Source organism: Chiloscyllium punctatum, chromosome 1 (genome assembly GCF_047496795.1).
Source record: "Chiloscyllium punctatum isolate Juve2018m chromosome 1, sChiPun1.3, whole genome shotgun sequence".
Taxonomy (NCBI): Eukaryota; Metazoa; Chordata; class Chondrichthyes; order Orectolobiformes; family Hemiscylliidae; genus Chiloscyllium; species Chiloscyllium punctatum.
In genome coordinates, this window is record NC_092739.1 from 167,638,426 (window position 1) to 167,664,558 (window position 26,133).

Below are 26,133 nucleotides of genomic sequence, written 5' to 3' on the forward strand. Positions count from 1 at the left end.
GGTCCCTGGAGGGCTTCTCATATTTAGGCATTTTTATTACTCCAGTATTTGGTCAGTTGTATAAGGCTAATTTTGTGCATTTACTGGAAAGGATAACACAGGACCTCCAGCGATGGGGAGACCTTCCAATTTCCTGGTTGGGTAGAATGGCACTAATTAAAATGAATGTTCTGCCCCGTCTCCTATATCCTATGAGAATGCTTCCGGTGATGCTGCCGAGGATGGCTCTATGTAAATTATATGGCTGGCTAGGTTCCTTTACCTGGAATCATAGACGGCCCCTCATTAAGCTGAAAAAGCTATAGCTTCCACAGCCAAGTGGAGGACTGGACTTCCAAGATTTTAGGAAATATCAGTTAAGTTCCCTATTACCTTACATAGCTGATTGGGTCTTGTCTGATCCACAATCAATCTGGTTGGACATCGAGACCTCTCAAGTAAAATACCCACTTATTAACCTCTTATTTTCAGACAAGAGGAAAATCATTACAGATCACTGTAAAAACCCTATAATACTAAACACAATTAAGGCTTGGAATATAATGCGGCAAAATGAGGGTAATTCACATAAAACATCCCCCTATGCACCGATAGTGGGAGCATGGGGATTACAACCGGGGTTTACAGATGCCACTTTTAAACTCTGGAGATCCAGGGGTATCTTATGTCTAGGGGACCTATTTAAAGATGGGGTCCTGTTTTCTTTTGAACAGCTGCGTCAGAAATTCGGATTACCTAATGGAGACCTCTTTCGATACTTCCAAATTCAAGATTATATACAGAAGAAGACTACGTTATTAGATAGTCTTTATAAATCAGATAGAGAATGTAATGTCCTACAACCAGTGGGGGTTTCTTCCGTCAGCACTATTTATCATTTATTACATGATGAAATATCGGGAGATATGGACAATCTGCTTAAAACATGGGATCAGGATTTGGGACTAGAAATCTCTATAGAAACGTGGAATGATATTTGGGAAAATGCTAGAAGAATTACTATCTGTAACAGAACCCAGGCTATCCAGCTGAAGATACTTCATAGGGCCCATATAGCACCAGTTCGATTGGCAAAATTTAAGGCAGGAGCATCTCCAATGTGTCCCAAATGCAAAATAGAGGTGGGCACTCTTGTACATTGCCTATGGACCTGTCATAAGATCCGTAGATATTGGACTAAAGTAGCAAGTAGCCTGACAGAAATTTTAGGAACGGAAATTAAAGTGGACCCTGTATCTCTCCTTTTCTGGCTTTTCGAACTTTCCCTCCCTGGACATGTACGGGAAGAGATTATTTTCTATTTTCTCTTTCTGTGCAAGGAAAAATATTTTGGTGAACTGGGTGGCTGAGGGCCCCCCTGGACTTTCAAATTGGCACAGATTAATTATGGAATGTATTCCCCTTGACTTCCTTATAAACATGGTGCACCGAAAGACCGAATTATTCCATAAAATATGGCAGCCCTTCTTGAATTAAATAAATGCAGATATTTCGGCTATCCTAACAAGGTCTTTTATTTAATTGAAATTACAAACCTGGCTGGTCCGGGTCCCCTTAGGAGAGTAATCCCACACGAATACGGGTTTTATTACATTTGATGTTAACACATTCCGAGCATGTAAGAGACTTAAATATACACTCTGGTTAGTTGTAGGTTAGATTAGTAGAAAGTTGAATTTTGTTTGTTTTCTTTTTCGTTTTTTTTTTCCTTTTGTTAAATTTTGGCTATTGTATATTTGATTTAATTGTATATCAATGTTTGTATTTGAGAGTTCTGTTTATTTTTGTAAACTTGTAAAAATGTTAAATTTCTAATAAAAATATCTAAAAAAAAGAAAGTGTAGTTGCAGGTAGATAGGATAGTGAAGAAGGCGTTCGGTATGCTTTCCTTTATTAGTCAGAGTATTGAGTACAGGAGTTGGGAGGTCATGTTGCAGCTGTACAGGACATTGGTTAGGCCACTGTTGGAATATTGCGTGCAATTCTGGTCTCCTTCCTATCGGAAAGATGTTGTGTAACTTGAAAGGGTTCAGAAAAGATTTACAAGAATGTTGCCAGGGTCGGAGGATCTGAGCTACAGGGAGAGGCTGAACAGGCTGGGGCTGTTTTCCCTGGAACGCCAGAGGCTGAGGTTTACAAATATATTAAGGACAAAAGGATTTACAAAATTATTGAGGTTTACAAAATTATGAGGGGTATGGATAGGATAAATAGGCAAAGTCTTTTTCCTGGGACTGGGGAGTCCAGAACTAGAGGGCATAGGTTTAGGGTGAGAGGGGAAAGATATAAAAGAGACCTAAGGGGCAACTTTTTCACACAGAGGGTGGTCCGTGTATGGAATGAGCTGCCAGAGGATGTGGTGGAGGCTGGTACAATTGAAATATTTAAGAGGCATTTGGATGGGTATATGAATAGGAAGGGTTTGGAGGGATATGGGCTGGGTGCTAGCAGGTGGGACTAGATTGGGTTGGGATATCTGGTCGGCATGGATGGGTTGGACTGAAGGGTCTGTTTCCATGCTGTACAACTCTATGACTCGATGACTCTATTTCCAGGCTGAATCCTGTCATATTCAAGTTTCCCCCAAATCTCCTCCTTTCAGCCCTCAGGAAAATTTTTAGTTATGTTCTCAAAACCTCAAGCTTGTGAGATACAATTCCCATTGTTGCTGCCAGCTCCAGTCCCGCAGGAACCCAGCTCTTCCTCCCTCCACTCAATTTGTCTCGTCCTTTCCCACTTATAGGAGAAAGTGAGGGCTGCAGATGCTGGAGATCAGAGTTGAAAATGTGTTGCTGGAAAAGCGCAGCAGGTCAGGCAGCATCCAAGGAGCAGGAGAATTGACGTTTCGGGCATGAGCCCTTCCGAAACGTCAATTCTCCTGCTCCTTGGATGCTGCCTAACCTGCTGCGCTTTTCCAGCAACACATTTTCAGCCCTTCCCACTTACATCCATCATTCCTCTGGCAATTTATGTTATGGAATAGAACATACAAAAGTACAGCACAGAACAGGCCCTTCGGCCCATGATGTTGTGCCGAGGGTTAATCCTAATCTATAATAAAATAATTTAACCTATGTTCCCCTCAACTCACTGCTATCCATGTGCATGTCCAGCAGTCACTTAAATGTCCCTAATGACTCTGCTTCCACAATTACCGCTAGCAACGCATTCCATGCATTCACAACTCTCTGCATCTCCTCTATATCTTCCTCCTAATACCTTAAAACTTTGAAACTATGACCCTCATGCCCAGTCAGTCCTGCCCTGGGGGAAAGTCTTTGGCTATTAACTCTATCCATACCTCCCATTACCTTGTATACCTTGATCAGGTCACCTCTCTTCCTCCCTCTCCCCAGAGAGAAAAGTCCAAGCTTCGTCAATATTCTTGTAAGACAAGCCTTCCAGTGCAGTCAGCATCCTGGTAAACCTTCTTTGCACCCTCTCCAAACCTACTGCGAATCCTATTGCAAGGATGCCTTCCTTGAAGAAGCTCTCTTCCTCCTTTCCTGAAGAAGGGCTCATGCCCGAAACATCGACTCTCCTCCTCCTTGGATGCTGCCTGACCTGCTGCGCTTTTCCAGCAACACATTTTCAGCTCTGATCTCCAGCATCTGCAGTCCTCACTTTATCCACCCTCTCCAAAGCCTCCATATCTTTCCTATAATAGGGCGACTGGAACTGAACACAATACTCCAAGTGTGGTCTCACCAGGGTTTTGTAGAGCTGCAGCAAAACCTCGCGGCTCTTAAACCCAATCCCCCTGTTAATGAAAGCCAAAACACCATATGCTTTCTTAACAACCCAATCCACTCGGGTGGCAACTTTGAGGGATATATGCACCTGAACACCAAGATCCCTCTGTTCCTCCACATTGCCAAGAATCCTGTCTTTAATACTATATTCAGCACTCAAGTTCGACTTTCCAAAATGCATAATTTTGGGGGGTATTCAAGATGATGGTGACCCAGTAGGTCTGAGTCTGCTGAGCTCTGCCCAGGACCCAGGCAAAGTGGGGTACCTACCCTCCCCTCACTTTTAAACTACTAAAAATAGCTTTTTCCCTACAGCTACAGTCATTCTGCATCAAACTTTAGCAGTTTGGTACATTTTAAAATGACCAAAGGTAAAGGACCACGAAGTTCACAGCAGGCAGGGACCTGGCAACGCTGTGCTTCAGTCATGGAGGGTCTGTGTGTAACTTCGAATCGCCCGAAAAAGCAAAAGAATTTTTGGATGCTCTCAAATTGATTGATGGACTTGAACTACATGGACAATGATTTTATTTTACCCCCTTTTTTCCCTCCCCCCTTACCCCTTTCTCTTTTCCATCCTTCCTTGGGGGTGGGGTTCTTTCTTTTAACTCTTATGTATAACTCACTTGGTTTTTCCGGCTGTAGGGGGATGTTTCTGAGTTTTCTTTTCTTTAGTATGCGCTGGGATTGTAATTTTATTTTTTTAATTTATAATCCTGTTTTGTAAAGAGTGCCTCGGTAATAATATCGAAGGGACGGGTTGGTTGCCCACTTCTAATTTTTGTATTTTAAGACATTGGCATTTGTTTACATTACATTACGATGTCTGGGCCGCGGGCATGGCTCTAGCTGGGAGGTGTTATGGTGGGATTATTGGAAGGTAGGAGCGCCCCTGTGGACAAGGGGGAAAGTCTCCTCTTGATTATGTCTTTTTTTTAGGAGTAGTTCTTAGTTGTTTTTAGTTGTTTTAAAGGTTGTATTTTTAAGTTTATGTGAATTGTTTATAGTCTCTACTCAATGCTTTTTGATTGGGGTTCTTCCTCCTGGGGGTTCTCGGACTTTCTTGAACGATCATGGCTAGTCATTCCTTTAAACAGTGCACCTGGAATGTCAAAGGGGAGCCACTGGCCAATTAAAAGGAAAAAGATATTATCAAGTCTTAAAAAAGAGAACGTTGATGTAGCCCTTTTACAGGAGACACATCTACTTGATCAGGAGTATTCGAAGCTGCAGCAGGAAGATTTGGTCAGGTGTTCTTTTCATCTTTTAGCTCAACAAAGTAGCAGAGTGGCTATTCTTATCCGGAAACATTTTCCCTTCCAAATGTTAAGCCAAATAAAAGATGAGTCTGAACAGTATATATCACTTAAAGCTCTAACATATGGATTTTGAATGTATATAGCCCCCGGCACATCCTTTTAAATTTGTAACAGATGCGCTCTCCAAGTTGATGGCTCTCAGGGTGCCTCACATAATTATAGGGGGAGATTGTAATTGTATTATCGACCCCGAGGTGGACAGGATATGTAGGAGCTCTGCGGGTATATCTCTGAGATCTAGGCAGTTGGCTGATCTGAATAGGGAGTTGGGACTGGTAGATGTGTGGAGGTGTTTTCACCCTGAGGATAGTGATTTTACTTACAATTGTAACCCAACAAGTGCCATACCAGAATCGATATGTTTTTTGTCCCCTTGACCTTTCTGAATTCAATACTGTCTTGTAAAATAGGAAATATAACTATTTCCGACCACGCAGCAGTGTATATGGAGGTCAAGACTAGTGGTGATCAGATGGGTTCCCGACACTGGCACATGGACCCTTTCCTATTGAAGGATAGTAAACTCATAGAATATTTCTCGCAGGAATTTAAAATTTTCTGGGGTATCAATTCAGGTCCGGCCAGTAACCTATCGATGATGTGGGAGACTGCTAAGACATATTTTGGTTATCTCATAGTCTGCGACCCGGAAAAGACAAAAGGGAGAACAATAGTGACTGCTTGAGGCTCGCCTGAAGGCAGCTGAGTCAGCGTATGCTGATAGGCCGTCCACAACTACATTACAGTGGATTACAGCCCTCAGGGCTACTTTGAATACTGCACTTAGTCAAACAGCAAAGAGGAAGATTCTATTTGTGAAGCAGAGATTATTTGAGGACGGCGATACCTTGCTAGAAAGAAAAAGGCTCCCCAATCCTTTACGTTTATTAGAGAGAGTGCTGGTACCCTGACTTGTGATCTTAAAAACATCAATGCAGCCTTTAGAAAGTTCTACTTCGAGTTGCATAAGTTGGAGGGCTCTAAGGATACAGCGAGGAAGATGGAGTCTTTTTTTAAAAATCTGGCCCTTTCGGGCTTAACCTTGGAAGAGGTATCGCTTTTGAACGCTGCCCCGAGAACCCTGGAAGTCCAGGAGGTGGTGAGGCAGCTCCAGAGTAGTAAAGCATCCGGACCAAATGGATTTCAGGCTGAGTTTTATAAAGAATTTATAGATGAATTGACTGGACCACTTGCAGATACGTTTAATTATTCATATAGTCAGGGTAGCCTCCCACCCTCCCTGAGAGAAGCAAATATCTCTCTCATTCTTAAGAAAGGAAAAGCCCCAGATGAATGTACTTTGTACAGACCTATGTCCTTATTGAATGTGGACTTTAAAATTCTCTCGAAAATGTTGGCATTAAGATTGGAGAGGGTTTTGCCATTTATTATAAAAGAGGCTCAGACGGAGTTTATCAAGGGTTGCAGATCTACTAATAATATTAGAAGAGTGTTAAACATGGTATAAGTCTGCCACAGGGAACGATACTGGGATTAGTCATCTCCCTAGATGCATTTGATCGGGTAGAATGGCCATATCTATTTTATACTATGGAATGGTTTGGATTGGAAAGGTCTTTGCCAAGTGGGTCGCAGTATTACATAACGACCCTAGAGCAGCGGTGATTACCAACGGCATAAGATCAGATAGCTTTAGTGTTGGCAGAGGTTGTCATCAAGGGTGCCCTATCTCACCACTACTATTTACATGAGTGATTGAACCGCTGGCGGAAGCTATCCAAATTAACCCTAATATAACAGCCCCGGAGGGAGGATCATGTTTAGCATAAAATCACTCTCTACGCAGACAACGTCTTCCTTTTCTTAAATGACCCATCAATATCTGTGCCCCGCTTAATTCAAGTGGTTAACTTGTTTGGTACGTTTTCGGGTTACAAAATTAACTTTATGAAATCAGAGGCCATACTGCTAGGAGGTCTTACCAGCACATCCAATTTTCCAGATGGATCCCGCTTCCCTTTTCAGTGGTCACTGAGAGGTTTTCTCTATTTAGGTATTTTTATCACCCCTATATTTGGTCAGCTATACAAAGCTAATTATATGCATTAATTAGAGAAAATAAGGCAGGACCTCCAACGCCAGGAAGATCTCCCAATATCCTGACAAGGAAGAAGAGGTTTGGTCAAGATGAATATTCTACCTCACCTACATACCCATGAGAATACTTCCTCTGATGTTGCCGAGACAGGCGCTGCGTAAGCTTTATGGTTGGCTCGGCTCCTTTATTTGGAACCATAGGCAGCCTCTTATTAAATTAGATAAGTTGCAGCTCCCACAAGTAAGGGGTCTAGATTTTCCAGATTTCAGAAGGTACCAACTGGGTTCTCTGTTATCATATGTTGCTGATTGGGTCTTTTGTGACACACAATCAATTTGGTTGGATATTGAGGTTTCCCAACCAATTGCCCCCTCATCAATCTATTATGTATGGATAAGATGAGAGTTATTACAGATCATTGTAAAACCCAAATGTATTAAATACAATCAAAGCTTGGAGGATGATGCAACAGAATGAGGGTAATTTACAAAAAACCTCCCCTTCTATTCCTATAGTGGGAACGTTGGGATTTCAGCCAGGCTTGACTGACGCTGGATTTAAAATTTGTGAGACCAGAGGTATCTCCTGTTGGGAGATCTGGTCGATGGGGAGGTCATAATGTCCTTTGAACAGTTGCGCCAGAAATTCGGGTTGCCTAGCAAGGGCCTTTTTCGATATTTTCAAGTACGAGACTTCATATAAAAAATGACCACATTAGCAGAGGGATTTTTCATTAGCAGAGGGATTGAATTCAAGAGTCGTGAGGTGATGTTGCAGCTGTACAGGACTTTGGTTAGGCCACATTTGGAGTACTGTGTGCAGTTCTGGTCGCCTCACTTTAGGAAAGATGTGGAAGCTTTGGAGAGGGTGCAGAGAAGATTTACCAGGATGTTGCCTGGAATGGAGAGTAGGTCATACGAGGATAGGTTGAGAGTTCTCGGCCTTTTCTCGTTGGAACGGCGAAGGATGAGGGGTGACTTGATAGAGGTTTATAAGATGATCAGAGGAATAGATAGAGTAGACAGTCAGAAACTTTTTCCACGGGTACAACAGAGTGTTACAAGGGGACATAAATTTAAGGTGAAGGGTGGAAGGTATAGGGGAGATGTCAGGGGTGGGTTCTTCACCCAGAGAGTGGTGGGGGCATGGAATGCGCTGCCCGTGGGAGTGGTAGAGTCAGATTCATTGGCGACCTTTAAGCGGCATTTGGATAGGTACATGGATGGGTGCTTAATCTAGGATAGAAGTTCGGCACAACATCGTGGGCCGAAGGGCCTGTTCTGTGCTGTATTGTTCTATGTTCTATGTTCTATGTTCTATGACTAATCGATACAAATCAGATATGGAAAGGAGAGTGCTTCAGCCGATGGGGGCACCCTCAGTCAGCACTCTCTACCACTCGCTAGGTAATAAGGTATCGAAGGACATGAAACTGTTACATAAAACCTGGAATCAAGATTTAGGGATGGAAATCTCCTTAGAGATATGGAAGGATAGCTGGGAAAATGCCAGGAAGGTCTCTACCTGTAATGGCTATTCAATTGAAGGGCTCATATGGCACCAGAGCAGCTTGCAAAGTTCAAGGCAGGAGCATCCCCAATGTGCCCTAAATGTAAAATAGAAGTTGGGACTCTCACTCATTGTTTGTGGACATGCCATAAGATTCGTAGATATTGGGATAGCGTAGCGAATGCCTTGCCAAAGATTTTGGGAATGGAGATTGGCCTGGACCCAGTGTCTCTCCTTTTGAGCTTTCCAAATTTTCGTTCTCTAGGTGCATATGGGAAGAAACTATTTACTATCCTTTCCTTTTTAGTAAGTTGGAAAAATATTTTAGTAAGTTGGATATTGGAAAGTCCCCCAGGACTTTCAAATTGGCAGAGGGTAGTTATGGATTATACTCTTCTGGACTTCCTTGCAAATATGGTGCATTAAACAAACAGAATTAGGACATGGCAGCCCTTTTTGAACTACACCGATACAGATGTATCGGCCATACTGTTTAGGGCCTTTTAGCTGTGAGGATGATGTTCGTTGGTTCAGGGGCCCCTGGGAGGAAGAATCCCGGGCTTTGTTATGACTTGATATAATTTTATTTTGAATGCATGTCTATTTATTTTTTACCTTCCTTTTTTTTCCTTTTAGTGTTGTTAGTAATGTATGATACTGTGGTTTTTTTTATATATAGAGTCTTCTTTTTTATATCTTATTTTGAGTTTTGGTAGTTTGTCGAGTAGATTAGTAATTAGTTATTTTAAATTTTATATTGGTGCTGTTATTATACTGTAAAGTGGATACACTACTTTGTATTAATTTTGTAATTTTGTAAAGCAATTCAAAAATTTTTTTCTTTTAAATCAATATATTTACAAAAAAAAGCATCACTTTGATTTATCCAGTAACCTCAGAACTCTGAGACTTAGGTCTCAGCTGTGCCCTCTGCAACTACATCCTGAACTGCAAAACACAATCAGTGAAAATAGACAACAGCACCTCCTCCATGATAATCCCTGCAAGGATATGTACTCAGCCCCCTACTGTACTCCCTGTGCACCCATGGCTGTGTGGTCAAATTTCGTATGAATTCCACCTACATGTTCGCTGATGATACCACCGTTGTAGGTCAGCTATCAAACCATGATGAGTCAGAATATAGGAAGGAGATAGAATGCTAGGTGTCGTGTTGCAAAGATAACAATCTTTCCCAGTGTCAGCAAAACAAAAGAACTGACTATTCACTTCAGGAAGAAAGGAGGAGGACCATGCCCCTGTCTAAATCAATGGAAATGATGTGGAGAGGATTGAAAGCACCAAATTCCTAGAGACTCTCATGTTTATGGAATCACAGGGTCATACAGCATAGAATCTCCCTGGATCTCCTGCGTAGATGCAATGGTCAAGAAGGCACAACAATGCCTTTTGTCGTCTGGAGGCTTAGGAAATTTGGCATGTCCAAAAGGAGATTTATCAACATTTGCAGAAACACCACAGAGCGCACTTTATTCGAATGTATAACTGCCTGATATGGTAACTGCTCTGCCCTCTACTGTAGGACACTACCAAAAAGTGTACACACCTCAGGCCACCACAAAAGCCAGCCTCCCATGCATGGACTCCTACACTTCTCATTGCCACAGAAAGGCTGGCAAAAACATCAGAAATCCCTCCCACCCAGGTAACACTGTCTTCATCATCATCAGAGAACCCTCCCACCCCGGTAACACTGTCTTCCAACACCATCAGAGACCCCTCCCACCCCAGTAACACTGTCTTCATCATCATCAGAGACCCCTCCCACCCCAGTAACACTGTCTTCATCATCATCAGAGAACCCTCCCACCCCGGTAACACTCGCTTCCAACACCATCAGAGGCCTCTCCTATCCCAGTAACACTCATTGAACATCACCGGAGACCCTTCCCACCCCGGTAACACTCTCTTGTAACACCATCAGAGACCCCTCCCACCCAGTAACACTGTCTTCATCACCATCAGAGACCCCTCCCACCCCAGTAACACTCTCTTCCAACACCATCAGAGACCCCTCCCACCCCGGTAACACTCTCTTCAAACACCATCAGAGACCCCTCTCCCCCGGTAACACTCTCTTCCCTCATTTTCCGTGGGGCAGAAAATACAGAAGCTTAAGCACTTGTACCAACAGGTTGAAAAACAGCTTATTCCCTGCTGTTATTAGATTGCTAAATGGACCTCTCTCTAATTCCAAACCAAATATTGATCTTGCTTTTGTGCACCTCCTGTGCAGCTGTAACCTTGTATGCCTCACTATCTAATAACCCTATGATCTGTATGTCCTTCTATGTTATGATCTGTCTGTACTGCTTGCAAAACAAATCCTTTCACTGTACTCAGGTACATGTGACAATAATAATCAAAGCAAATGAAAATCTTGTTAGCTTTCTGCATGGTCTGTTCCCTCTGGCTCACCTTGGTCCACTCGTCCTTCACTCCTGACACCACCTTGTTCCCTGGCCAACTTCTCTGTCTCAGGTTTGCTGCAATGCTCTAACGAGGCTCAGCAGAAGCAGGAAGAACAGCACCTCATTATCTACCTGTTAACTCTACAGCCTTCTGGACTCAATATTGAGGTTCAACAACTTTGGGTCTTGAGGCACCTTTTCCCATGTCCTTAGCCCAGCATTCTTATCACACGCACTGCTATTACACACATCACATTGTCAGTCATTGATTGTCTCCATTAGCAGCTATTCACTCTCCTAGGCTGACTGTTATTTTTCCCTCCTTTGTCTGTCCAACTGTTCTTATCTCTCTTTGACCTCTATCTCCACCGATCATTTACTCCTTACCCCCTCCCCCATCATAACTTCTGGACAAAAAACAACTTTTGAGGTAAAAACAATGACTGCAGATGCTGGAAACCAGATTCTGGATTAGTGGTGCTGGAAGAGCACAGCAGTTCAGGCAGCATCCAAGGAGCTTCGAAATCGATGTTTCGGGCAAAAGCCCTTCATCAGGAATCACTTTTACCTAGCTACCATCAGTTCTGAAGAAGGGCACAATATGTGAACTTTGATTTCTCTCCACAGATACGCCAGACCTGCTGAGATTTTCCAACAAATTCTGTTTTAGTTTCTGATTTCCAGTGTCTGCAGTTTTTTCATTTTTTTAATGAGGAGTTGGGACATCATGTTGAGGTTGTAGATGACATTGAAGAGTTTTGAAGTATTGTGTATAGTTCAAGTCACACTGTTAAAGGAAGGATATTATTAAATTGGAGAGGGTTCAGACAAGATTTACAAGGATGTTGCCAGGACTGCAGATTTGAGTTCTAAGGAGAGAATAGTCTGGGACTTTTTTCACTGGCATAGATGGTTGAGGGGTGACCTTAAAGAGGTTTACAAAATCATGAGGGGCATAGATAAAGTGAATGGCAAAGGTTGTTTCCCCAGGTTAGCAGAGTTGAAAACTTTGGGCATATTTTTCAGGTGAGAGGAGAAAGACTTAAAAGACCTAAGGGTATCTTTTTCACTAGGTGGAAGTGGGTACTGCAGATGCTGGAGTCAAGATTAGAGTGGTGCTGGAAAAGCACAGCAGGTCAGGCAGCATCGGAGGAGCAGGAAAATCAACGTTTCAGGCTGGATCACTTCATGAGAAATGTCGATTCTCCTGCTCCTTGGATGCTGCCTGACCTGCTGTGCTTTTCCAGCAGCATCACTCTAATCTTGACTGGTAACCTTTTTGCACAGAGAATGATTTGTATGTGGAATGAACTAATACAGAAAGTGGTGAATGCAATCACAATTACGACATTTAAAAGACCTTTTGGATAGTTACATGAACTGGAAAAGGTCAGAGGAATATGAGCCAGTTGCATGCAAATGAGATTAGTTTTGTTTTGGAAATTTGAGTTGGACTGAAGGGTCTGTTTCTGTGCTTTATGACTTGATGACTCTATAAGCATTAATTAGTTAGGCTCCATAAAAATGCACAGATGATGATGTAGCAGGTTAATAGAGTTCTGTCAAAATGCAACAAGGCTGAACCAACATTCACCCTGAGGCCTTATCTGGAAATAGAAGTGAGGATAACCTCCATACCACACCAAGAAAGACAAAGCAATGGGGTTTAGTTGAGGCAGGGAATGAAGCAAGGCTTTGGGGAGGAGATAGGTTCGCACCTCGGAGGATAGGGAGCGGGGAGACCAAGGGAACAAGTGCCTTGCCACTTTTGGAAAGTGTGTAAAACAAGGTGTTTGTCTTAAACAGACAATTGTGGAATTGGACTAATGTTTCGTTCAGGTGGCTTACAATGTAAAAATACCTGATGAAACCTGTTTGAGTTAGAGTGCAACTTTGGAACCTTTTCTAGGGGAGACTCTCCCAGTGCTGGTTCAATAAATAATTGTTGTACTTCAAGGCTCCTGAGATTATTTGTAAAATAATGAGCCCTTCCTGAAGAAGGGCTCATGCCCGAAACGTCGATTCTCCTGCTCCTTGGATGCTGCCTGACCTGCTGTGCTTTTCCAGCAACACATTTTCAGCTCTGATCTCCAGCATCTGCAGTCCTCACGTTCTCCTGTAAAATAATCTACCACAATAAAATGTTTACTCTTATTTCAAGGGTGTAAGAGTTGGGAAGTCTGACAGCACCTGTACCACATCTGCAGTATATGAACAGTTTTGGCCCCCAAATTTAAAGAATGATATTCTTTCATTGGAGGCAGTTCAAAGAAGGTTCACTAGGTATGGAATGATTGTGTTATGAGCAAGGTTAAACAATGTGGGACTCTACTCACTGGAGTTTAGAGGAGTGAGAGGTGATCTCATTGAAACATGTAGGGTTCTTAAAGGGTCTGTGATGCTGGAAAAGCACAGCAGGTCAGGCAGCATCCGAGGAGCAGGAGAATCAACGTTTTGGGCATAAATCCTTCATCAGGAATGAGGCTTATGCCTGAAACATTGTTTCTCCTGCTCCTCAGATTCTGCCTGACCAGCTGTGCTTTTCCAGCACCTCACTCTTCCGGTGTCCTCTCGGTCTGGCATGGTGTCCTCTCGGCCCAGTGTGGCGGTCTCTCTGCCTGGTGTGGTGGTCTCTCGGCCCAGTGTGGCGGTCTCTCAGACTGGCGTGGCAGTCTCCCGGACTGGCGGGGTGTCCTCTTGGCCCGGCGCAGTGTCCTCTCGGCTTGGTATGGTTTCCTCTCGGCCTGGAGTGGCAGTATCTCGGCCTGGTGTGGCAGTCCCTCGGCCCAGTGTGGTGGTCTCTCGGCCAAGTGTGGTGGACTCTCGGCCAAGTGTGGTGGTCTCTCGGCCAAGTGTGGTGGTCTCTTGGCCCGGTGTGGCGGTTTCTCAGCCCGGCGTGGCAGTCTCTCGGCCCGGCGTGATGGTCTCTCAACCCAGTGTGGTGGTCTTTCGGCCTGACGTGGTGGTCTCTCGGTCTGGTGTGGTGGTCTCTCGGCTTGGTGTGGTGGTCTCTCGACCCGTTGTGGTGGTCTCTCGGCCCGGTGTGGTGGTCTCTCGACCCGTTGTGGTGGTCTCTCGGCCCGGTGTGGTGGTCTCTCGGCCCGGTGTGGCAGTCAGCATGACCTCAGCATGCTCTTCTGGCCTTGAGGTGAAGGCCCACACGGTCTGGAGACTGGGTGCTGGCATGGACTAGGTTGGAAGGACTGTTATTCTGAACTTTTATTTCTTCATTTTTCTAACTTTGGTTTGCCTAAAAGTATGTATTTATAAATCTGTACATTGGTACCTTTGTACCTAAGATGGCACTGTAAGTTGTGACTTGTAAACTTGTCACCGCACTCATTTGAGTACATGTGAGAATAAAGCTAATTCTAACAAACAATTCTCTTCATTTTTTTATACACTTATAGAAGCTTTCACTACCTGCTTTTATATTTGCTTTGTTTTATTTTGTAATTTATTTTTGCTCTTTTTACATCTTTTTAAGTAACTCTTTTGTGAGCTTTGAAAGTTTCCCAATCTTCTGGTATGCCACTCACATTTGCAATATGGTATGCTTTAGCTGTTGTGTTTATATTATCCTTAACTTCCTTGTTTAGTGACCAGTGCAGTGCCACAAGGATCGGTGCTGGGTCCACTACTTTTCACCATTTACATAAATGATTTGGATGCGATCATAAGAGGTATAGTTAGTAAGTTTGCAGATGACATCAAAATTGGAGAAGTGGTGGACAGCGAAGAAGGTTACAGCAGATTACAACGGGATCTTGATCAGATGGGCCAATGGGCTGAGAAGTGGCAGATTGAGTTTAATTTAGATAAATGTGAGGTGCTGCATTTTGGGAAAGCAAATCTTAGCAGGACGTATACACTTAATGGTAAGGTCCTCAGGAGTGTTGTTGAACAAAGAGACCTTGAAGTGCAGGTTCATAGCTCCTGAGAGTAGTCGCAGGTAGATAGGATAGTGAAGAAGGTGTTTGGTATGCATTCCATTAATCGTCAGAGCTTGGAGTATAGGAGTTGGGACGGCATGTTGCGGTTGTAAAGGTCGTGAGTTAGGCCACTTTAGGAATATTGTGTGCCATTTTTGTCTCCTTCCTATCGGAAGGATGTTGTGAAAGTTGAAAGGGATCAGAAAATTTTTACAAAGATGTTGCCAGGGTTAGAGGATTTAAGCTAGAGGGAGATGTTGAATAGGCTGGGACTCTTTCCCCTGGAGCATCAAAGATTGAGGGGTGACCTTATAGAGGTCTATAAAATCTTGAGGGGCATGGATAGCATAAATAGACATGGTCCTTTCCCTGGGGTGGGGGAGTCCAAAACTAGAGGGCATACTTTAAGGTGAGAGGGGTAAGATATAAAAGAGACCTAAGGGCCAACTTTAGTGTGCAGAGGAGGGTATGTGTATGGAATGAGCTGCCAGACGAAGTGGTGGAGGCTAGTACAATTGGAACAATTAAAAGGCATCTGGATGGGTATATGAATAGGAAAGGTTTGGAAAGTTATGGGCCAAGCGCTGACAAATGAAACTAGATTAGGTTGGGATATCTGGTCAGCATAGATGAGTTGTACCAAAGGTCTGTTTCCGTGCTGTATGACACTATGGCATTGAAAAGTTTACAACTGTAGTCTGAACAGTTTTAGCAAAGAATAATCAAGAAAGTTAACAGATTGCTGGCCTTTATATCTAGAAGACTAGAGTAGAACAATGTAAAAGTTATGCTGCAACTATACAAAACCCTGGTTAGACCCTACTTGGAGGTCTGTGAGCAAATGTTTAAGAATTATTTAGATCCTTAGTAAGGATAGGAAGGCCTCGGAGGGAACACAATGTAGGTTTAAAGAATGATACCATGGTATCAGGTGACAAATTATGAGGTGAGATTATCTAAATTAAGTCTGTATTCTCTAAATTTATGAGGTTAGAACTGATCAGTTCGAAGTCTTTCAGGTATTAACAGAGAAAGACAGGGTAGATAAGAATAAACTATTTCCACTTGCTGGAGATTTTTAAATTTGTTCATGGGACATTGTTGTTACTGGCCCAGTCAGCATTTCATGTCCATCTGCAATTGCCAAGTGGGCAGTTAGGGTCAACCATAATGCTGTGGGTATGGAGTCACATAGAATAGAATACAAAACCTGCAATGTGGAAGCAGGCCATTCAGTCCATCGAGGTCACACTGCCCCTCCAAAGAGCATCCCACCCACATCCACGCCCGATCACCATGCATTTCCCATAACCAACCCACACATCCCAGGGCAATATGGGCAATTTAGCATGCCCGAATCACCTAACCTACATATCTGTGGGAGGGAACCAGAGCACATGTAGGCTAAACCATGTAAAGATGTCAATTTCCTTTCCTAAAGGAAATTACTGAACCAGGTGGACTTTTCCTGACAATTAACAAAGGTTTCACATGGTCCTGGATTAGTGGTGCTGGAAGAGCACAGCAGTTCAGGCAGCATCCAAGGAGCAGCGAAGGTTTCACATGCACATTAGACTCTTGATTGCAGATTTTTACTGAAGTCACATTTCCCCCTCTGTCTGGGTGGGAACAATTGCCTGCCCTTCTGGTTTAATTACCTAGCAACAATGTCACAAAGCCTACATCACCTCTGATTCCAGAGCTGGGGGCATAGTCTAAGAATCAGGGCCACACCATTTAGGAGAGATGTTCAGAAGCGCTTCTATGTGCAAGGGTGGCAGGGCTTGGGAACTCTCTTCCACAAACAGCAGTGGATGCTGGATCAGTTGTTCATCTTAAATCTGAGATGTTTTATTGTTAAGCAAAGTTATTAGGGGATCAGACCAAAGGCACCTCTTTGAATGCAATAACAGGTTCAAGGAGCTGAGTGGCTGACTCCTTTTCCTATGTTCCAATACAAGTGATGAACAGTGATTGGATGGGCTGAGCTCATTTTCTTGGAGCAGAGGGGACTGAGAGGAGACATTGAGGTACATAAAATTAAGAGAGGCATACACAGAGGAGACACAAAGGAACTTTTCCCTTGATGAAAGGATCAATAACCAGGGGGCATCGACCTTAGAGTCACAGAGATGTACAGCATGGAAACAGACATAAAACATAGAACACAGAACAATACAGGGCAGTACAGGCCATTTGGCCCACAATGTTGTGCCAACCTGAGGTACCGACCTGAAGCCCATCTAACCTCCACTATTCCATCATCATTCATATATTTATCCAATGACCATTTAAATGCCCTTAAATTTGGCAAGTCTACTACTGCTGCAGGCAGTGTGTTCCACGCCCCTACTACACTCTGAGTAAAGAAATGACCTCTGACATCTGCCCTATGTCTATCACCCCTCAATTTAAAGCTATGTCGCCTTGTGCTAGCCATCACCATCAAAGGAAAAAGGCTCTCACTGTGCACCCTGTCTAATCCTCTGATCATCTTGTATATTTCAATTAAGTCACCTTTTAACCTTCTTCTCTCAAACAAATACAACCTCAAGCTCCTCACCTTTCATCATAAGACCTTCCCTTCATTCCAGGCAAAATCCTGGGAAATCTCCTCTGTGCCCTTTCCAAAGCTTCCATATCCTTCCTATAATGCGGCAGCCAGAGCTGAGTGCAATACTTCAAGTGCAGCTACACGAGAGTTTTGTACAGCTGCAGCATGACCTCACAGCTCCAAAACTCAATCCCTCTACCAATAAAAGTTAACACACTGTACACCTTAACAATCATATCAACCTCGACGGCAACTTTCAGGGATCTATGCACATGGACACCAAGATCTCTCTACAAATCCACACCACCAGGAATCTTACCATTAGCCCAGTGCTCTGTATTCCTGTTACACCCTCCAAAGTGAATCACTTCACACTTTTCCGCATTACACTCCATTTGTCACCTCTCCGCCCAGCTCTGCAGCTTAGCTATGTCCCTCTATAGCCTGCAACATCCTTCCACACTATCCACAACTCCACCAGGTTTAGTGTCATCCACAAATTTACCAACCCATCCTTTTACTCACTCATCCAGGTCATTTATAAAAATGACTAAAAGCAGTAACCTTTCGGTCCAACTCGCCCATGCTGACCAGATATCTTAAATTAATCAAGTCCCATTTGACAGAACTTGGCCCATATTCCTGTGAACTCTTCCTATTCATACAGCCAGATGCTTTTTACATGCTGTAATTGTACCAGCCTCCAGCACTTCCTCTGGTAGCTCATTCCACACATGCACCACCCTCTGCACGAAAACATTGCCCCTTAGGTCCCTTTTATATCTTTCACCTCTCACCCTAAACCTATGCCCTCTAGTTCTAGACTCCCCCATCCCCAGGGAAAATACTTTTATCTATTTACCCTATCCATGCCAGTCATGATTTTATAAACCTCTATAAGGTCACCCCTCAGCCTCCGATGCTCCAGGGAAAACAGCCCCAGCCTATTCAGCCTCTCCCTATAGTTCAAATCCTCCAACTCTGGCAATATCCTTGTAAATCTTTTCTGAACCCTTTCAAATTTCATAACATCTTTCCGACAGGAGGGAGACCTGAATTGTGCACAATATTCCAAAAGTGGCCTTCGGTAAGGGGCAGTATGTTTAGTGGGGATGTGAGGAATATTTTTCACTCAGATTGCAGTAGGAATCTGGGACTCACTACCTAGCAGGATGGTAGAGACAGAAACCCGTATAATTTTTCAGAATTATCTAGATGTACACTTGCATTGCCAAGCCATATGAGGCAATGGGCCAAGTGCTGGAAAATGGGATTAGAATAGTTAGGTGTTTTCTTTTCAAGGGCACAGACTCAATGGGCTGAAGAGACATACACAGAACATAGAACTCAGAACTTTGCAGCGCAGTACAGGCCCTTCAGTCCTCAATATTGCACCGACCTGTGAAATTAATCTGATGCCCATCTAACCTATACCGTTCCATTACTATCCATATATATGTGCAATGCTCATCTAAATGCCCTTAACGTCATTGAGTCTACTACTGTTGCAGGCAGGCCGGTCCACGCCCTTACTACTCTCTGAGTAAAGAAACTACTAGAGTCATAGAGATGTACAGCATGAAAATAGACCCTTCGGTCCAACCCGTCCATGCCAACCAGATATCACAACACAATCTAGTCCCACCTGCCACCACCTGGCCCATATCTTTCCAAATCCTTCCTATTCATATACCCCTCCAAATGCCTCTTAAATGTTGCAATTGTACCAGTCTCCACCACATACTCTGGCAGCTCATTCTATACACGCATCACCCTCTGCATGGAAAGGTTGCCCCTTAGGTCTCTTTTATATCTTTCCCCTCTCAACCTAAACCTATGCCCTCTAGTTCTGGACTTCACCACCCCAGGGAAAAGACTTTGTCTGTTTATCCTACCCATGCCCCTCATAATTTTGTAAACCTCTATAAGGTCACCCCTCAGCTTCCGACGCTCCAGAGAAAACAGCCCCAACCTGTTCAGCCTATCCCTGTAGCTCAGATCCTCCAACCCTGGCAACATCCTTGTAAATCTTTTCTGAACCCTTTCAGGTTTCACAACATCTTTCCGATAGGAAGGAGACCAGAATTGCACGCAATATTCCAACAGTGGCCTGACCAATGTCGTGTACAGCCGCAACATACCTACCAGCCCTTCCTTTCACCCTGACAGGAATATACTTTCTCTGGATTCCTGTTATCTCATTTCTGAAGGCTTCCCCTTTTCCAGCCGTTCCTTTACCTGTGAACATCTGCCTCCAATCAGCTTTCGAAAGTTGTTGCCTAATACCATGAAAATTGGCCTTTCTCCAATTTAGAACTTCAACTTTTAGATCTGGTCTATCCTTTTCCTTCACTATTTTAAAACGAATAGAATTATGATCGTTGGCTCCAAAGTGCTCCCCCACTGACACCTCAGTCACCTGCCCAGCCTTGTTTCCCAAGAGTAGGTCAAGTTTTGCACCTTCCCTAGTAGGTACATCCACATACTGAATCAGAAAATTGTCTTATACACATTTAAGAAATTCCTCTCCATCTAAACCTTTAACACCATGGCAGTCCCAGTCAATGTTTGGAAAGTTAAAATCCCCGAGCACAACTACCCTATTGTACAAAATTCCATGCAAGGACTGCCACAAACACTACTTAGGACAAACAGGAAGAAAGTTAGCCACCAGAATACACGAACACCAGCTAGCCACAAAAAGACACGACCCTCTCTCCCTCGTAGCCCTACACACGGATGAAAAGCACCACCATTTCGACTGGGACAACACATCTATCCTGGGACAGGCTAAGCAAAGACATGCCAGAGAATTCCTAGAGGCCTGGCACTCCAACCACAACGCCATAAACAAACACATAGATCTAGATGCCATCTATCAACCCCTCAGAAAACAAACAGGAAATGACATCACCACAAATCTCAGGAACCCTATCCAGGAGAAAGATATAAATAGAAAGCAGGAGACAACAGCTTCACTCCACTTGGAGGTCACCACTGATGATGTTACCTAGCCAGGTAATGATACGTCTGGATATCAAACCTACAGCTCAGCAAGCAAACCTACACCCTAAACTACCCTGTTATTCTTATCACCCCTCAATTTAAAGCTATGTCCCCTCGTGTTACCCTTCACCATCTGAGGAAAAAGACTCTCACTGTCCACCCTATCTCACTCGCTGATTATCTTCTATGTCTCAATTAAGTCACCTCTCAACTTTCTTCTCTCCAACAAAAACATCCTCAGTTCCCTCAACCTTTCCTTGTAAGACCTTCCTTCCATACAAGGCAACATCCTAGTAAATTTCCTCTGAACCCTCGTCCAAACCCTTATCAATGTCTTGGACAGCTGATGCATGACCTCATGGCTCCGAAACGCAATCCCCCTACCAATAAACGCCAACACACCATACGCCTTCTTAACAACCCTATCAAACTGGGTCACAACTTTCAGGGATTTACACACCTGGACACTGAGATCTCTCTGTTCATCTACACTTTCAACATTTTTACCATTAGCCCAGTACTCTGCATTCCTGTTGCTTCTTCTGAAGTGAACCTTCCGCATTAAACTCCATTCGCCACCTCTCAGCCCAGCTCTGCAGCTTATCGATGTCCCTCTGTAACCCACAACATCCTTCGGCACTATCCACAACTCTGTCTACCTTTGTGTCATCCACAAATTTACTAACCCATCCTTCTCCATCCACATCCGGATCATTTATAAAAATGACGAACAGCAGTGGCCCCAAAACAGATCCTTGTGGCACACCACTGGTAATTGAGCTCCAGGACGAACATTTCACATCCGCCACCACCCTCTGATTTCTTTCAGCTCACCAATTTTTAATCGAAACTGTTGCCCTTTTCCATTGTGAATACTGACAAAAAGCGCTTCCCCTATGTCCTCAGATTCCACACACAACTTCCCACTACTATCTTTGATGGGCCCTAATCTTAGTCTAATCATTCTTTTCTTCCTGATATATCAATGGAAAGCCATAGGATTTTCCATGATCCGATCTGCGAACAACTTCTCATGACCCCTCCTGGCTCCTCTTACCCTCTCCTTTGATCTTTTCTGTCTAACTTATGACCCCCAATCCCCGGAACTGAGCCTTCACACCTCATCCTCACATAAGCCTTCTTCTTCCTCTTGACAAGAGCTACAACTTCTTTAGTAAACCATGGCTCTCTCTCTCGACAACCACCTCCCTGCCTGATAGGTATATACTTATCAAGGACCCACAGTAGCTGTTCCTTGAATAAGCTCCACATTTCAAGTGTGTCCATCTCCTGCAGTTTCCTTCCCCATCCGATGCATCCTAAATCTTGCTGAATCGCATCATAATTGCCTTTCCTCCAATTATACCTCTTTCCCTGCAGTATGTACCTATCCTGCCCATTGCTATTGTGAACGTAACTGAACTGTGGTCACTATCTCCAAAGAGACCTCTTCCCTGTGCGGGAGAACATTGTGACTCTCTGACAAGTTTAGATTTGACACTGTTAGACTGATGCATGCAAATTCAACACCATTACTTTTACAAATACTAAAGTGAAATGTGTCTGTTTTTCAGTAAGTCTGTACTCACCAGATTATGTCAGACCAACATTGTTGAGTTTGGTGCAATTTTGGCGAGTGGCTGAAGATCGAGGGCAGTCTGACAGAAGTGTCTCATTGTCCGTCCACTCAGAGACCTCAGTCCCACACTACTGCCTTGACACAGGCACTGTGACTCCACAGTGGAGCTGAGCATGGACCACGGTGGTGTTTTCCAAATCCTAGGGAAGACCATACACTGTTTTCCAGCTGTCACTGAACTGTCTCCTGTCTGCCAGAGCTTTGAGAATTTTTAGGTACTAACAGGGAAGTTCTGTGCTCTGAAAAAATAAGCATTGAATCATAACAATTCACAACAATAACTCACATTATTTACTGAGGAGCATTTATCTGATTAATCGCAAATCTGGCATACCCAAATATAAATTGGCCCATTAAATCCTCATTTAAAGCTACCCCCAGAATCTTGACCCTTACCTGTTCCTGGAGAGAGTGACCTACAGCCTGCAGCCAAATGACACATAGTGCTTCCAGCAACCAACACAATGTCAAACATAGTCATTCATTATTCTGTCTGAATGTGACATAATTCAGAAAAACCAGCATGAATGTCTTATGGCAATTAGTGCTCGTTATTGGGGAGGAGATGCCCTAGTGATATTATTGCTAGACTGATTTGGAGATGCCAGTGTTGGACTGGGGAGTACATGAACCACCTGATGAAGGAGCGGCACTCCGAAAGCTACTGTGCTTCCAATTAAACCTGTTGGACTATAACCTGGTGTTGTGTGATTTTTAACTATTGCTTGACTGTTAATCCAGAGACCCAGGTAATATCCCAGGTCCCTGACTTTAATCTGACCATGGCAGATGGTAGAATTTGAATCCAATGAAAATAGAGTCATAGAGATGTACAGCATGGAAACAACCCGTCCATGCCGACCAGATATCCCAACCCAATCTAGTCCCACCTGCCAGCACCCGGCCCATATCCCTCCAAACCCTTCCTATTCATAAATCCATCCAAATGCCTCTTAAATGTTGCAATTGTACCAGCCTCCACCACATCCTCTGGCAGCTCATTCCATACACGCACCACCCTCTGCGTGAAAAAGTTGCCCCTTAGGTGTCTTTTATATCTTTCCCCTCTCACCCTCTCATGCCTCTATAAGGTCACCCCTCAGCCTCCGACGCTCGAGGGAAAACAGCCCTAGTCTATTCAATCTCTCCTTGTAGCTCAAATCCTCCAACCCTGGCAACATCCTTGTAAATCTTTTCTGAACCCTTTCAAGTTTCACAACATATTTCCGATAGGAAGGAGACCAAAATTGCATGCAATATTCCAACAGTGGCCTGACCAATGTTCTGCACAGCCGCAACATGACCTCCCAACTCCTATACCAATACTCTGACCAATAAAGGAAAGCATACCAAACGCCTTCTTCACGATCATATCGACCTGCGTCTCCACTTTCAAGGAGCTGTGAACCTGCACGCCATGGTCTCTTTGTTCAGCAACACTCCCTGGGACCTTACAATTAAGTGTATAAGTCCTGCTAAGATTTGTTTTCCCAAAATGCAGAATTAAGAGAAAATCTAGAAGTAAGAGTCTGTCAATGATCATGAATCCATTGTTGGGGAAAACATATTTTGTTCACTAACGTCCTTCAGGGGAGGCAACTGCCATCCTGACCTGGACTGGTCTACATGTGACTCCAGACCCACAACAAGCTGCTTGGCTCTCACCTGCCTCTGGGCAATTAGGAATGGGAAATAAATGCTGGCCTGTGCCTTCATCTCATGACTAAAAACAAATTGATTTTGTTTACATTTTCGATGTTAAGGAGGGAGAGTACATCAGGTTAGTGTAGTTGATGAGTGAACATGGATTTCATAATTCCAGATTCCAGCATCCGCAGTAATTTGCTTTTATACTTTTATGGATTTCATAATGACTGACAATTTGAACATCAGAAATCTCCAAAATTACGGAATCAAACAGAGTGGTCACATGATTTTAAACTAGATCAGGAAAAGGAAACAAACAGAAGTGTTAAACAGACTAGGTGCTCTTGAGTTAATACCTTCAAATCCCACCCTGAAGTCCCGTTTGATTCACTGATGGCCCTGAGGAATGGGAATCTGCGTTTTTACCGGGGTGAATCCAGCCTCTCAGTGTCGTGCTTGATAAAGTCTCAGACCCATTGTTAAAGCAATGCAACAGTTTATTTGAGCTTAAAACTCCAGGATCCTGGACAAGTTAGAAAGGAAGGAATATTGATATGCTGTAAATAATTAATGAATTATTGTAAGATTATTATTGCATCCCTTTCTGAATTTCGACAGTACCTGTTTAGGATCTTTCTGCAAACACAACAGGAGGTTTTTACCTGAACAGAAGAACCGGTGATTCCAGGAGTGTAGGCCCAGGAGACAGGACCATTCGGAGGCTGATGCTCCATCGAGTGGATCCATCCACAGGGTCCAGAGGTTAATCCAGAGAGAGAGCTGTGTCCGGGGAAGCCCAGCAGACACCAACACTAACAGCCGCCAGGATGACACTGAGATCCGGCACCCCATAGTCTGACCCGATCCCACAGAGTATTTACTCTGAAACAGCAGGTCGGAGGTCACAGTCCAGAGTGTGATGCTGGAAAATCACAGCACCCCAGGGTGTAAAATCTTCATCACTGGAGATCACTTTAGGGCTTATGCCCGAAACGACAGTTTCCCTGCTCCTCAGAAGCTGCCTGACCTGTTCTTTACCAGCGCCACTCTAATCTTGACACAAAGGGCTGACAATGGAAACATCCAATTGAGCACCACGCCCAACAACTGAATAAACCTCCTCCCGCCTTGGCTTTGTTTCAAAATATTAACATGTTGTTAACATAATGTCCTTGGAGGAGGGGGTAGGGAGACGGATAGATTTGCACCAGCACCAAGCTAGATTCTGAATAACCGTCACTGGGTTTGAAACATTGCTTTGTTTGTGCAGATGCTGCCAGATCTGCTGAGTTTCTCCAGCAATTTGTGGTTTTGTGTGCGCACGTGGTAGGTATGTTTTGTGCAAAATTTGGGGATTGAGTTGCAGACCGACGCAAAGAGAAATGAAACAGCTTACAAACTTTAAAAAGAAATTGCGGTTCACACACGCAGGCAAAGCACCAAAAACCTGAGCTATATACATGTTCTTAAATTTATAGATGAGGGGTGCACCGTTCCCAGAGGTACTGCAATACCAGGTCGATGCGTGGAGTGGACGGAGCAAGCCCCTATTCCATCTCCTAGCTCCAAAAATCAATTTAATATATGCTCCCCAGATAAGGAACGTATCAGATATTAAACTGATAATAGAATTCTTTTATCTCAAAAATCCACTTTGTTCATAAAATCATTTATAAGTACATACAGAGGTTCTAAATTTGTTCTGCACATTCTTTGCAGATAAAAACAAATGACTCATTCCTCAAAGCATCCGTGCTGTTGCAAAAACAAAGGTATTTCCTACTCATACAGGAAACAATTTATGTTCATTTCAATGCAACAAGAGTCTGCTAACTGAACAGACCCTCAGGGCGGTTTTTCCCCACTGCATCTTGTTAGTAGCTGCCCTTGTCCCAAGCTTTAGTTTGTCCCTCTTGATGTTGTTTTGAACTTTGGAAAGCACCAGTTTGCCACACTCGGTCAAGGTCAGCTCCTTATCACTGGAAAACCAACAAGTTTCAGAGAGACTACAAAGCAAGTCGATGGTTTGCCAGGCAGTGCATAGGTGTTCTGCTAAATGATTTTTTAACTGTCTGCTCAGGAAACCATCCACAGGATCAACCCTCTCAACATGCTACGTGCTGAACCCTGCCTGATGGACTTGTGCTCAAGACTGTTTTTGAGAAAGAGGAAGAGGAGAAGAGCAGTAGTCATTGGGGATTCGATAGTTAGGGGGACAGATAGGAGGTTCTGTGGGATGAGAGAGACTCACGGTTGGTGTGCTGCCTCCCAGGTGCCAGGGTCC

The 26,133-nt window shown here is 43.7% G+C and overlaps 1 long non-coding RNA gene and 1 pseudogene across 1 annotated transcript in view; both read right to left on the reverse strand.

The window, feature by feature from the left end:
- Positions 1-24,621, reverse strand: part of LOC140481684 (uncharacterized) — a 119,726-nt gene extending 95,105 nt beyond the window's left edge. The window contains exons 1-2 of the long non-coding RNA XR_011961585.1: positions 24,512-24,621; positions 22,153-22,441 (exon numbers count right to left, since the gene is read on the reverse strand). This is a non-coding gene — a long non-coding RNA (uncharacterized lncRNA). The remainder of the gene's footprint in view (positions 1-22,152; positions 22,442-24,511) is intronic.
- A 708-nt stretch (positions 24,622-25,329) lies between these two features.
- Positions 25,330-25,498, reverse strand: LOC140483022 (U2 spliceosomal RNA; annotated as a pseudogene).
- Positions 25,499-26,133: the final 635 nt, after the last annotated feature.